This window comes from Rhinolophus sinicus, chromosome 17 (assembly GCF_057876585.1).
Source record: "Rhinolophus sinicus isolate RSI-liver-muscle chromosome 17, RSI-T2T, whole genome shotgun sequence".
Classification (NCBI taxonomy): Eukaryota; Metazoa; Chordata; class Mammalia; order Chiroptera; family Rhinolophidae; genus Rhinolophus; species Rhinolophus sinicus.
The window spans coordinates 41,192,524-41,205,553 of NC_142517.1; the positions used below are offsets into that span (position 1 = coordinate 41,192,524).

A 13,030-nucleotide genomic window follows, 5' to 3' on the forward strand; every position below is an offset into this window, starting at 1 on the left:
CTAATTTCACATATCTTGAATTTTTCTGTTGTCCAGACTGAAAGGCCTTTTACTTTAATAGAGTTCTGAGTCCAATTATTCCTTACTTTATTACTAGAGTACGAAGTCCAGCATATGTCAGTTACATTTTATCCATTATCTTGGAGAGGCTAACTTGGAGAGTGCTACCTTAGTCACAAAGTGGCCATTTTTTCCCCCCTGCACTGAAAATGAGAATATGCATTTTTCTATCCTTTTTTCAAACTCTTCAGGATTTTGCCTTTGCACTGTGTTGTTATTATACCTCTGATTGTCGAATTTTCTACTATTGTCAATTCTCAGAAGGCTATGTCTCTGAAACTATGCTTGCTGCTATCTCTACACTTTCTTAGGAAGTTCCTTTGACCCTCTTTGCTTGTAGTTGCCTATGTGCCCCATTTCTTAAAGTTCTTAGTTATAGAACTGATGCCATGTGGTAGAATAGAGTTTGCATGCCAATAACTTTAATTCTGTTAGATTAATTCTCCTTTACAGTCTCAGAATTATTTTCCCTTTAACATTAAGCCAACCTGAAGGTGCGTTTGAGCAGTTGTCAGTTAAGTAAATGTGAGAGAGGGATGTTATAAAGAAGATAAATCCACATATAATGACCCAAACTTATTTTAACTAATCGTTTACTCTCTGCTACAGCTTTTTGCAATGTTGTGACTATTTAATACAATTGACTAAGTTTTATTTTAACTAACCTGTTTTATTTCATGATTTCCTTCTCTTCCTCTGAAAGTTCTGAGAGTACTCAAATTTTATTACCCAAAATAAAGCAACAACAGGCAGCTGGAAACATCCCATTTGTGCATACAATAGTCCCTAAATAAGTGAAGTTAATTAAAGCTACTTGCTCTTCACAGCGTTTAATGGATTATTTTAGTGTATGCTTTGTGTTCTAAGCTACCGCCTACTGCTAGGGTATGATAGAAAAAGCCCTGGCTTTGGAGCTTGACTAATTTAGTTGAATGCTGACTGTCATTTACTAGCTATGTTGTCTTGGGCAAGTAACTGAACTTCTGATTCAATTTCTGGATTTTTTTCTTGTACAAAACAAGGATAAGAATGCTGACATTGCCAGCCTTTATTTTAAGGACTGGAAAAGATAATGCCCATTGGGTACCTACTACTGTGCTTAGTGAATAATTGCTTTACACTAAATAATAGCTGTTGTTGTCATTTTAACTAGTGTACAGTAGCCTATATATTTTGATTGTTGTTTAGCCCTCTGGTTCCTTTTCCTTCTGGGCATTTTTAGGGTGAGGGATAGGAAAATTCTTTGGTATTTCTTGACCCTGTGGAGTGATGTTCATTTTTGAAACAGATGGTTATTACCTGTCATGTGTCATGGTGGAAAGAGGCTCTGAGGCAAAGAAAAATTAGAGTCTATAAAAAAATTGAAATACATAAAGGCCTACTAAACGGTGTAGACCACGGAAACCCTTATCTATGTTGGTAGATTGGGACAATACTTGTTGTTTTCTATAAAGCTAAAGATACACATATTGTATAATATAACCCAATTCTATTAGTTGTACACCCTAGAGAGACTTGTACACATATGCACAAGTAGATGTGTGCATGAACATTCTTAACGGTGAAATTTATAATATGAAAAAATGTAAAGAAAAAGGAAAATGACCCTCTCTAGCTATGTCAGTATATGCAAACAATAACAGTAAAAATGTATGAAGTAACTTTTTATTAGTCTTTATGAATTCTATAAATATGAGACTGCATTAAATATATACATATATATGTATGTGTGTATATATATATATGTATATATATATATATATATATATATATATATATATATATATGCAGAAGGATTCATGAAGAAGGATTTATTTATGTAATGCTTTAATATATCAAGGCAGTATTACATAGGTATCAATTATAGATATGTATCACATGTATAAAAGTATACATTTGTGCCTGGGAATAATTAATATCAAACTCATAACAGTAGTTTTCTTTGGGGAGGCAAGGGTGTGATCATGAAACTGGAGATGTCTTATTTTTTAAGCTAGTATAATTATTTTAAGCCTTTTGTATATATGAAATATTTAGTAAAATAATACAGTGCGCTATGTCCACAATAAATATACAGTCAAAAATAAGCCCTTGTAACTTGCTAATTGTTTCTGTTCTTCATTTCACTGTCATTTTCTTTTTAAAAAATGCCTTAAAAATGTATTATTTTTATTTTGAAAACATAAACATACTATTTTGTACTTTTTGGGTGAGATTTCAGTATCAAATTTTAAAAGTCATGTAACTTGCACTTGTAACCTATCTTTGTATTCCTTTCAAACTAATTATTAAACAGCTGGAGGTGTCAGCCTGCTGTATTGAAAGGGATAACTTAGTAGTAAGTAAGACACAAGTTTAAATACTTGACCATTTGAGTGATGTCTGCCATAATGTAAATGTTGAATAGATGAACTTAGAGAAGCAAAATAACGAAAATTACTTTAATTTTAGTGTCAGTCTTCATTATACAGTGATCTTGCCAATGACTGTTTTGTGTTCTGAGAAAATTCTGCTGTGACATTCCAGCTGCAACTTTGACCTTGTTGTCACACAGGGGTCCCAGGCTCCAGTCAAGAACTAACTGCAGGACCTTCATCAGCTATTCTTAACTTTTCATACTATTTTTCCTTTGACTTAAAGATAGTTATTGTTTGACTAATTTTAAAATAAAAACATCCAAGTGCCCCTTTTGTTCAAATCTTTAAAAAAATAACTAAGGTTATAAAACATTGAAGGTCCATTATTTTTAAAATGTTACCTTACAGAAAGAGATAAATAAATTAACAACTAGTATGTTAAGCTGTTTCTTTATTAAGCATAAATTGCTTTTCCTTTATTCCAAGTTTTAGCACTAAATATAGAGAACTTTCAAATTTGCTAACCCTTTGGTTAGCTCAAGAATTGGTTGTCTTTGCCATCTTTCTGCCAGCACAAGTAGTTTTTTTATATATTACAGATTCTGTTAAACCTAACTAAAAGACTGTCCTGCCTTTGCCTCTTGCTAGGAGTCATAGCCCTACAAGTTGATTTCTTCATACTATAGAACAATGAGGGGAAATTTCCCCAAGGGGCAGGGGAAGGAAAAATGACTCATTGACCACAAAGATCATTTTAAGTCCTTTAGGCCATTATTTTGTTTTCTGACTTTTCATTTTATAATACATAAAATTTAAATTCACACTGCTTGGTAATATCTAAGAGCTGCTGTTTCTGGTATGTCACCCGGGCTACTGCAGTTGGTAAGACTTTGATGGCTGGGTTACTAATCTAGGAGATACCTTTCTCCCTTTCACTGATAGGTATTCATCATTCAGGCATGCACGCATTTGGTCATCGATTTCACAAACATTTGTAAACCTCTACTGTGTATCTTGTAATTGTTGCCCTGTAGAAACTAGCAGGAATGGAAATAAACATGGATATAAATACTTTGATAACAACAGCAAGTGCCTTAAGAGAAACACTGAGACAATGGTATGAAGATTCAACGTTGATTATTTTATCTTTGTTTATGGATCCTACTATTTCATTTTGTTTTTATTTAGCTTTTAATTTTTGATGTGTTCTAACTTTTGTTTTACTCACCAAATATTGTAAGCTTTAGGTTTGAATCTCTGTTTTCTTCTATCTTTTAAAAATTTTTTCAACGAGTCTTTGATTAGCCCTAGGACACTGTAGTTTATAGAATGAGATTATACCAATTATTGTTTCACTATATATGCTTATGTAATTTCTATTATATAAAGACTATTTTTATGAATTATTATTATTAATATTAATTAGTATTTTTTTGTATGTCAGACAACTATGAGTTATTGATCCCCGTATGGCTATCCCATGAGGATATATGAGACTGCTCTGATCAGTAGGATTTGTGCCCATTCAGTAAACATTGATTGCTATCCATATTATGTGCCAGCTACCATTATGGATGCTGAGTGGAGTTGAAGAGACTGTAGAGATGAGTAAACATAGTTTTTGCTCTCAAGGAGGAGAAAAACACCTAAACACAATGTTAGTATGAAGTGTAAGTGCTTTAATTGCACACTGCCACTTGTAGGGCTAGTGCATTGCTTCTCCATTTGTCTTTTAAATATTTTTCTTAGTTAATATGTATTTGCCCTGTGTTCTGAGTCTAACCATATGCTCTCACCCAACATGGGTTAATGCATCAAACTGAGCTGCCAATTCTAGGTCAGCAAAGATTAATGCTCCACATATGAAAAGCTCTCTTTGTTCTGCAATATGTGTTGTTGACTCTGTTATGAACTCTCCTTCTGGTAGTAATTTTGTACTCTGGTAGACAATTTGGACCCATAATACCTGACTGAAATAATGCAAATGATGATGCTGGACCTACCACATAGAAACAAAGGGAAAATACTAGGTATGATGTAAAAAATGCAGATTTTGTAGCATTCAAATAGTTGAGGTAACAAAGAGTGAATATAATAAAGCAATTTGGAAGCCTTTTGCCTTTATGGAGAGCATTATAAATTCAGTGCAACTCGGAGTTTGATAAATAATTATATGAGTGGTAACCTAGGACATGTTGGTTATAAGAGTGCTCTGATTTTGAGGGTTTTGAAAGAACAGAGGGGCAGTTGTCAAAATGATGTCATAGGTTCATCTGCATGGGGTGTTTACAATAATAACCCAAGCAAGGAAGCCCTGAATGAAACAATATATGTTTGTGTGGATGAAGTGCTCTTACAGGTACAGAGAAAAGAGAGGCCTAAGTGAGGAAAGTAAGGAAAGGCTTCATTAAGGAGTACATTTTGAATGAATCTGCAAATGACAGCTATGCTCTGTGCATTTTGATTTTACTTGAGAGTAAGCATCGTTTTGTGGAGATGCTGCTTAAAGTGAAACTTTTAAATAACATATATTCTCATTGGTTTTGCTGAAGAAGTAGATGAAAACAACAAGGCTATTTCAGCCTCCATTTATTAGAATCTGCTTGAAGTAAGATAGTTCTTATCCATTCCGCAGTAAAGGGTGGGCATCAGAGAGCCCTGATAGAAAGCTTCTTCCTGGGTACTATAATTAATGTGCTGTGTAATCAGTGGCCTACCAAATAAACACATTTCTTTCAACCAAAATGAAATAATTTAAAAATCTTTTTTTTTTTTTTTTTGATTAGTACTTAATGCCAAGTTATTAATGCAATAGTCCTTAGGGTTACAGCTAATCTTGGAGAACACAAATTTCCTTTTTGACTCTTTAAATGCAGGAATGAGCTTCTCCATCTAAAAATCTATTTTAAAAGTAAAGACTGAAAATGCCAATTCCATAATCAATGAATGTATTTGGTAATAAATCTCACTTAGCTTTTCCATATTTTGATACCTCTTCTATTGTCCCTAAAATAGGTACAATAGATATTGCTAATGCATCAGGCTTTACTGTAGTGGTCCTGGAATTGTTGCAAGGGGTGTACTCCATCTTGTGGCAAGACATATTTCAAAGAAAAAAAAAAATCTCAGAACTAGTATATGTGTATTTATAAATAAACGTAAAACCAGTTTCCAAAATAGTGGTTCAATGAACAAAACTGCAGCTTTACCATCAGAAAATTAAATTACAGCATTAGGTATTCAAGATCCTGAGGGGTGATTTTTAGAATCATTAAAATTATAATCCCTGTGCCCTAAATGGGATTATTTGCTCTATCATTTCATTCATAAATTTATTTTGTTATATCACTTGAACAGAAAGTTTTTACCTTGCCACATTTGAATAACTTACTGTAGGTCTGCTTAATAGATTTTATCATCATGTCCTAGATTAGCAGCTAAAATTTGGTTCAGAATAAGTGTAGAATATTCATTAATTTGCCTATTAAGTTTCAAATGAGTTGGCCATCAAAGAAGAAGAGAAATTATTTTTCTAAGTTAAAATAATCATTGCATATATTTTAATTATGGCAAAAGTCACTATTTTAATTTTTTTTTTTTCCTGAATCATGACTAGCACTGATATTAGTCAGGTATTTTTAGCACCATTTTTATTGGCTTCTATCCAGTATAGATTCCCCAAGTAAATATTTTTTTGTTTACTTAAACAATGCTCTGATCAACATGTTAATAACGTTTAACATTTTCTACGGTGATTAGGAATTGTTGCTGATGATATCAATCAGTTTAAGATTTTAGTTATAGTCAACATAGATTAAAAAAAATCTGTGCAATTTAGAGCTGGAAGAGAACTTGGAAATTACCTGGTTTATATCTTTTACTTTTCAGGTAAAGCGTGGTTCAAAAACACCAAGACACATTTTAAAACTTACGTATATATCACCAGATTTGAAAGAATAGGAGAATACTACCTACTTAGATATTTGATGTTTTGAAAGTCACCTGGCTTTTGTGAACTTTATATTTTCCATTTACAAAATGTCAGGGATGCATGTTTGTGAATGTATAGTAGAACAACAATGGATTAAATGCCAGAAGCCCTAGGTAGATTCTAGCTCTACTGCTTATTAATGTCTCCCTTGTCAAATTGTTTATCCTCTCTGAGCTTTGGTTTCCTTGTTGCAAAATGGGGCATGTAAGCTCACAGAACTATTTTAAGTGTAACTGTAATGATAAGTGTGAAAATGTTAATTTTAGAGTGTTTCTTTGTTTGTTTTGTTTAGTTTCCCTCAATGACAGCAGAGCTATTCTATGTGGGCCTTGATGCTTGTGCAATGGTCAGAAGAGGTGGAAAAGCATTAGTCCTGCCTTCAGGCTAAAAAGAGTGATGGTCTCTATGACTATCTTACATAGAAATGGACTCATTCTATATTGTTAGAGTCTCCTTCCTCTCACTTAGGGGGTAGATAAGAAAACAATCTTGCCATTATCTCGGTCTTCTCTTTTCCAGTATCTAGCTTTATCCTATCTTGAACTTCAATACCATACCTATTTCAAGTATGGGGCAAAATCTCTAAAAGTACTTCATGAAAACAAAATAAAACAAAACAAAAAAACCCTCAAAACCTTCTTTGGTCACTGTTTGGTTTGGGAAGAGTTTTCAATCCTTCTACTATTTTGTCAATGTGCTGTTTTGAATCACAAATTTGATCTTCTATTTCTTTGTCCTGGTTTTTCAGATATCAAGTCACAGAGATATGTATTGAAGCAAAATTTATATATAATAGAAAAGACAGAAAAATATTAAATAAAAACATTAATTACTATTTTATATAAACCAAATGTGGTAAACATGATACCATTAGGCCTTTTTAAAAGTAAAAAATGCTATATTGCATAAAGTGCTAATAGCACTTTCTTGATTCATATATATTATATGTATATCTTCGTGTGACTGCAGAATATATCCTATATGTAACGACTATTGGTGTATGTAAACTGAAGTGCAGAGTAAGGTCATTGTAAAGAAAGTTGTTAAAATATTGAACGTAAACTTTATTACCTCATTTTAGAAGCAAATGCTATTTTAAAAAATATATATATATATTTTAAAACCAAGACTTTTAATTAAATGATTTTTACATTGGAACCAAAGTTAACAGGTTGAATGAAATTTTGCTTTTGGCATCTGTTGCCATTTTTAGTAGATGATTAGTCATTTTCTTTTTCTTGCAAGTATCTGACAGAAACTCAAACAGAAATGAATCATAGTTTCAAGCTGTTGCTCACCTCATCCTCACCAAAAAGGAATGCCTGGAAATCATCCCAACAAACCCAAGAACTAAATTCTGAAAGTGCCTTAAGGGGCTTGACAGAAGTATTTAGTAATTTGAAACTTACAGCAGTCTGTCACATCAATTTTTAATGAAAGGTAGGCTAGAGCAACTTAGAAACGATGTGTCAAGAAAAAAATTCAAGTGAAAAACTCCCTTTGAATATTTTAAAACTTATTTGCCCATATAAATATTGATTTGTAATTAGGTTAACTTGTACAAAGGTGAACTCATTATTAGTCAGGAATTTATTACACAGATTAGATAAGATTTTTTTTTTTTTTTTTTTTTTTTAAAGCCAGGACATTAGAGATTATGGTTTAATCAATGTGAAGTAACAGTATTATTATTGTATATGTGTTCAGAAGTCTTGTTTAGTTTAAGTTATTCAGATATATATTTTTTTCTATTTAAGGGACCATATCCTTGTAACTCTGAAATAGTCATAATATTAACAGCATCAAATCATTCAATACTAAAGTTCTTCCCTCAACTGTGTGAATATAGCAACAGATTAAAATTTAAGAAGCTGCTGTTATACAAGAGTAAAGTTTAACTGGAGTCACCATTCAAACAATGTAGTATAATTTCTTTAATTTTTGAACTAAGTAAAATTTTTGTTTTTAATTTATTCTCTGTCTCTTTTCCTCCCTCCTCCTTGCTCCATTTCTGTAAGACTATGTAATTCCCCAGCATAAATGATTATCTACTGTTATTTAAAAGTTATTCCTTACTATAAAGTCACAGTATGCATGAGAATATGTTAATACTGCATGGAAAACTGCTTTATTCCAGTAATAGTAGTTTATTTGGATAATAACTGCAGGAGAAAGAGAGTTAGATAATGTCTCTCTTTTGCTCATTTATTTATTCATTCAAATATATATTTTAGAGCTTTTACTCTATTTCAGCCATTATTCTAGGAGAGGTAATGAGTAAAACAGTTCCCTGACTTCATAGCACTTACATTCCAGTAAAAGAAGTCAGGCAATAAACAAATAAATTAGTACATATCTCATACTCGTATGTCAGATGGTACAGAGCAATGAAAAAAATGGTGTTACAAAAAAAAAAATCAAGTAGGCATTTTGGAATGGATAAAGTGGTGAGGAGAGGGTATGGAATAATTTTTCCTATAAGATGACATATGAAGTTTCTTCTGGTACGTGATCTTTGAACATAGATTAAATAATAACTGGGGAGTATTTCAAGCAACACCCCAAGATGGGACCATACTTGTGTTAATGATGGAGGGCTAGGGGGGCTGGTGTAAGTGACTGGTGTTGTCTGAGCATGAAGGTGATGAAGCCAAAGGGTGAAAACAAGGAGGACAGAAACTGTTAGCATTTTAAGGACTTTGGCTTTAACTTTGAATGAAAAGTTAAGCTATTAGGTAACTTTGGGGCAGAGGAATTATGTGGTAGATTTTAAGAACGACATTCTGGCTACTTATTGGAGAAGACACCAGCTGGGCAAGGAGAATAGCAGCAGAGAGACCAATTAATTATAAGTCTATTGTGGAAACCCACGTCCATGATAGGGATTCTTTATGTGATAATACTAATGTTGGAGGTGGAAGGTCACATTCTAAATTAATTTTAAAATTAGAGCCAACACGGTTGTCAGTGGATTATAAATTGGGAATGAAAGAAAAGACAGTCATTGATGTTAACCCAAAGATTTGGGCTGAGCCACTGGAAACTTGGCATGGCCACAAAACTGAAATGGGAAGACTTCAGAAAAAGCAAGTTTGCACAAGAGATGGTTGTTCCTGAGCTCTGGCTATACTGATTTTCAGGCCCTTATTATGAATCCAGTTGGAGCTGTTGAGTATGAAGTCAGATATTTTCATCTGGAGTTGAGGAGAGGAATTCTAGACTAGAGATATAAATGTAGAAATGATCAGCTATGCTTGGCCCATGATCCGGCCATGAGCCTGGATTATATCACCTGCAGAGTGAGGGCACCCCAACATTCACAGGTTGAGGAGATAATAAGGAACTTACAAATGAGATGGAGACTGCTAAGGTGAACTGGATTTTCATTTAATTTTGTTTGCTTGTTTAAAGAAAAACTTTCTTGGAGAAAATTTTGTCTTGGTTTATGTTTTAAAGAAGGACATGTTTGTGATTCAAGGACTTACTTTAGTGCATGAAGAACCTTGATTACTTTGCTAAAATACTTGAATAGGATTTTCATTTTGGGGGGAGGAGACATTAAAAAAGGAAACCCTGTATATCATTTACAATTTTTTAATTTTATTTATATATACCTACTATATTCTAAAATCATAGTAGATCCTGGAGACAAAAACATAGATACACACTCCCTCCCTCAACATGGCTGAACTCTATGTGGGGAAAACAAATAAGAATTCACAAGCACAAGACAGTGTGATATAAATGGGTTAGGAGTCAGTGAAGGATTGAGACTCTGTTGGCTTTACAGAAAATCATTCATATGTTCTTTATCTGGAAATTAGAATACTAATGTCAACTCATAGACGGGTATTATGATTAAATAAGATAATGATGAGAGCATCTCATAAAGAAGCTCCAAAGATACTAACTTCTTTTCCCACATGTTTTTAAGACCAGCATTTGGGCCCACCCTCACCTTTTCTTAAAGGTAAGCCAGTTTAGGTGTGTGTTTAAGTTGCCCTTATGCTGCATCCAGGTTTCGTTCTACTATTCCCTGATATGAGCTCTCAGATATATTTTCTGGGAAACTCCTCACTCTTCTCAAATCATCACACTAACAGTGTCCCAGGTGCTTCCACTTCTGTTTTGTGTAACCCATCATGAGCCTTCTACTCTTCATTGAACAAATCCTTCTCAACCCTGAAGATAGAGAGTGGCTTCCTAGCTGTCCAGTGTGTGTGATGGCTCTTGTTTGAAGATAATGAACTACCCGCTAGCCCTGAAGTAAACATCCCTTGGTTCAAATTGTGTGGTGTTGGTCATACTATGCCCCAGTTTCCTCATGTGCAGAATGTGAATAGAAATTAATTATCTCATGGTTGTTGTGAGAATTCATTGAAGCTATGTATCTAAAGTACAGTGCCTAGGGCATAGTCAGCACTCAAATATTAACTCTTGTCATTATTATCTGTATGAACTTTTAATGCTTAGTGTTTTCTACTGAAACTAACTGCATCTAGAGTTGGATTTAAATTGTTTTGGTATCTTTCCAAAAGTATTAGTTGTAGACCCATAATGTTTTCTATGTATACTTGTATACTGCAAGCTTTTTCTGCCAGAGGAATCCATTAGTCTGGTCTTGAAATGCTTTTCTAGAATAATTTTCCACTCTCCTAAAAAATTTGCTTTGCGGTCAACACGGGTTTACACACCGGCTTCTCAACATGTCTTGTGCTTTCTCATCACTAAACATCAATGTGTCTCCAAAGGGACACTTCCCTCCTCTCTGTCTATCCTCATTCTCAGTGTCCATTTCCTGCTTCTCATCAGTATCACTTGCAACTACCTCAGTGTACTGAAATCTGTCTCTTCTTTAAATCTATAAAACACTGGCCATAATAATTCTTCAGAAAACAAATTATGTAATCATAGAGCTGGAACCCAGAAGGCATTTTCGGGATCATCTCTTCTGAACAATTTATAATATATATATATGCATGAGGAATCTGAGCTACACGGAAGTTGACTGATTTGTCCAAGTTTACCCAACCTGTAATAATAAACATTAACTAGTTAATTAAAATTGGTAGAACAGTCATTGTTGTAGATGTCAGAGATATAGGAGTAGGCCAAACTCTGTGACATCAAGAGCAGACCCTGAGAAAAAACATATGAATTCATGTGGTTTATTTGAGAGGAGACCTCAGGAAGCCACTGCAGAGACGTGTGAAAGTGAGAGGAAAGACACAAAGCCAACAGAGGCATAATACTGAGAAGACTGCTGCTGAGGTCAACTGTTGTTTGATCTTGTTGGAAGTCTCTGTAAGACAGTATACAACAGTGCTTCTTACACTCTGTAGAGAGTTATGGGGAAATACAGTTTTTAAATAAAATTTTAATCTGTTGTGGAACATTTTTTTGATAGTAATTGTTTATTACTAGATCCAACAGAAATAAAATCACCCTGTAAAATTGCTACAGTTTTCAATCTCTTGCTCTCAGTTTCTGTATTTACTTAATCATAAATCAATAATAATAATAATGATAATAAAACACTTTTAGGGCATACTTTGAATAACACTGATCTAGAATATGCTTTAGAGTTGTTTCCATGCTCCACTCCTAGCAAGGGTGTAAGAAACCTTATACTCAAGATACATTTTAAACTCTAGAAATGTAATAGTTTTCCTAGACAGAGAACTTGAATTATATATAAATGGGAAAAATGGAGTTTAAAAATAATATTTATACTTTAAATGTATGTTTTTCTATCCCTACATATCACCTCATACCTGATAACCTTCACCTGTCATAAAAGTCTATTTGCAGAAGTATTATATTTCATGTAATATTAGTCCCCCCGAAATTGCAACTGATGTATAAATTTATATTAGTTATGTATTTATACATAAATATACAAATATATGACATACACCTGCATATTCATAGGATTTACACACTCATGTAATTCCATAATGTAGTCAGGAACTTCTCTACATGGTTGAGCTCTTTCACTTAACCTTGATGTGACAATGTTAGAGAAGAGTTTCATGACAAACCAATGTGATGAGTGAGGGAGACTTAAACAAAAGGACTTCACACCTCTCTAGACAGAAATTTTTGGTTGTACTGACAGGACCTTACCCGTAACCTAGAGTACTTCCTAAGTTTTTTTGTTTTGTTTTTTAATAATTTTAAGGGCCCATACTTTCATCCCCCTCCCCCCCATATTCTAGAGGTTTTCAAAATGTCAGTCTTTTTTTTTTTTTTTGGTGAAAGAAATGCAGTGAGCTTTGGAAAATAAGTAGTATTGGATGTAAACCTTAGGCCCATTGATTCATGCATCTCATAAATAGGACATTATGTGTGTTATCATTGGAAACTCAGAACTGAGACTAAGTATTATTTAATGCTATTTACATCTGGACGTTCTAGACTTACATTTTAAGAAATCTTTCAACAAATAGTTATAGATTAAGCATTCTGTTTGGTGCTATACAATTCTTTTGCCTTTTAAAAGGGGATTGTGTTGGCCAGTGAGACTGTCTAATATGCGTTTGTTTAAGTCTGAAGATAAAAGTGGAGCTAGCTGCTGGCAAAAGAGCACAGAGCTTGCTCCTAGGCCTCTCTGAATGGCATT

General features: G+C 33.5%; 1 protein-coding gene across 3 annotated transcripts in view; it reads left to right on the forward strand.

The window, feature by feature from the left end:
* The window catches only part of NAALADL2 (N-acetylated alpha-linked acidic dipeptidase like 2), a 1,226,521-nt gene that overhangs the window by 648,449 nt on the left and 565,042 nt on the right, over window positions 1-13,030 (forward strand). The gene's annotated exons all lie outside the window — the stretch shown is intronic.